Here is a 2,276-nt window from a genome sequence, read left to right as displayed (position 1 = left end):
AGGACTGGAGGGCAAGCTGACCGAGCACGTCAAGACCCGGGAGAACGAGGAGCACAAGCAGGACCTGGTGCATGGAGACCACGTGCTGAACCTGCCCTTCCCCATCCAGCGCAACAGCGGCTCCTGGTGTTGTGGAGCAACATTCGCGAGAATAAGACCAACTCCAATTAGGTCTTAAACAGCAAGCGAGGATTTATTGAGCTGGCCAGCGTCTGCCACAGGCCTCTCCTGTAACAGCCCCGAGCTTTGTGCTCGGCGAGCTTTTATTCCAGAAACCACAAACGTCCTTGATTTACAGTTACAAGGGTCTAATCAGGACCTTGACGCGCTGATGTCTGGGAGTGGGAAACCTGGAGTTATGCCTGCTTACCTATCCTTGATCCCATCCTTGTTAAAAATTTTTTACTGACGTTCAATTCATCACACTGGGAGGTCATCCAGGGCTCCCGAACCCAGCGCAGCCAGCACTGTGCGCCCTGCGAGGCAGGTGTCTCTTACAGCAAAGATGTGAGTGTAGACAAAGTAGAAGTTTGATTTCTCTGATGACGTGTAAATGCGCTGTGGTTTATGGGCCCATCAAAGGTGCTCAAGCTGGAGTTTAGATCAATCCCAAGAACTATGGTAATGAATTGGAAAGGATCACAAGGAGGTTCTCCATGGAACTAGCAAAAAAAGGGCTTTATTGGTCCTGGCATTGATGCGACTTCCCCAGGTGAGCGGAAGCTGTCAGGGATTGCTGACACCTATGTCTGCATAGGGCACTTGGATATGGATGCACATGCCCGCATTACTGGTAAATGCATCAGTCAAAGCGTTATCCACAATTGTAGCTCCACCATTGGCCGCTTCCATGGGATTGAAAACTTCCTCAGTGAAACTTCTTACATAAGCATTTTAGGAATGGCTTCCGGGTTTGGAGAGAAAACATTTGTTATTCAGGAATTCAGCAATGTGGGCTGCACTCTGAGATATTTGTATTGTATTGGTGCTAAATGTGTTGGTGTTGGTGAATCGGGGAACACAGGGAATTTATATGGTATTGACCTAAAAAAAAAACACCAAAAAAAACCAACTAGAAGACTTCAAGTTGCAACACAGATAGATCCTGGGCTTCCTCAAGGCAAAGCTCTACAAAGGAAACATCTTGGAAGCAGGCTTACGCATCCCTGCTGCCAATGAGAAGCAGTTGATTGAATCCAATGCATCCAGAGTCCAAGCCAAGATCATTGCCAAAGCCACCAATGGACCAACAACTCCAAAAGTTGTTAAGATTTTTCTGGAAAGGAACATTATGGTTATTCCTGATCTCTACTTGAATGCTGAAAGAGTGACAGTATCTTACTTTGAGTGGCTGAAGAGTATAAATCATGTCTGCTGTGGCTGTTTGACCTTCAAATATCAAAGATTCTAACCACTACTTGCTCATGTATGTTCAAAAGAGTTTAGAAAGAAAATTTGGAAAGCGCTATGGAACTATTCTCGTTGTACCCACGGAAGGATTCCAAAATATTACCAGGTGCATCCAAGAAAAACATTGTGCATCTGGCTTAGCTTACATTATGGAGTTTTCTGCCAGGCAAATCAATCGCACAGCCGTAAGGTATAACCTAGGATTGTACCTGAGAACAGCTGCCTGTGTCAATGCCGTTGAGAAAGGCTTCAGGTATACAATAAAGCTAGCTTGACCTTCAAATAAATGGATCATCGCTGACGTCTTAACTATGGTCTTTATCTGTAACTTCTGCAAACCTATCACACAGTTTTACATGTAACCACAGACATCTCTTTCTCATATGGACATCATTCTCTACAAGTCAATCCAAATCAGCCCTTGAAGAAGAAAAACTTAAAGTTAGGAGATCATATACAGGCTGATGAGTGTGACAGTAGAAACTGCCTATGCCAGAGGGCCATTTGAGAAATGTTGTCTTTAAATGAAACGTCTCCTTTCATCTGGCTATGCTCCCTTCGCCATGGTGTGATCCCAACACTTTAGTTACCTTTTGTTTGAGATAAACAGCCAATTGCTTGCATTATTTTGCTCTGTCCAAGTCTGGGATGGGACACATTTAAGAAGTGGGTGTGTGGCTTTTTCAGAAGATGATAGGGCCCTAAAATGAATTATTGTTATTTCACATCAGCAAAATAACTCAATTTCATGAGTTGCAAACAAAAATAAAAGCTGCTTCTCTTCATGCATTTTATTCTTTCAGAATGAAATAAATACATTTTGCTGTGATAAAATTGTTTTTAATTACCAAGCCTAACATTGCCTC

At 43.4% G+C, this 2,276-nt stretch overlaps 1 pseudogene; it reads left to right on the top strand.

The window, feature by feature from the left end:
* LOC102240570 overlaps positions 1–1,696 on the top strand; it is a 6,965-nt pseudogene extending 5,269 nt beyond the window's left edge.
* Positions 1,697–2,276: the final 580 nt, after the last annotated feature.

This window comes from Myotis brandtii, unplaced genomic scaffold (assembly GCF_000412655.1).
Source record: "Myotis brandtii unplaced genomic scaffold, ASM41265v1 scaffold517, whole genome shotgun sequence".
NCBI lineage: Eukaryota > Metazoa > Chordata > Mammalia > Chiroptera > Vespertilionidae > Myotis > Myotis brandtii.
This window is presented reverse-complemented; position numbering and strand designations above follow the sequence as displayed.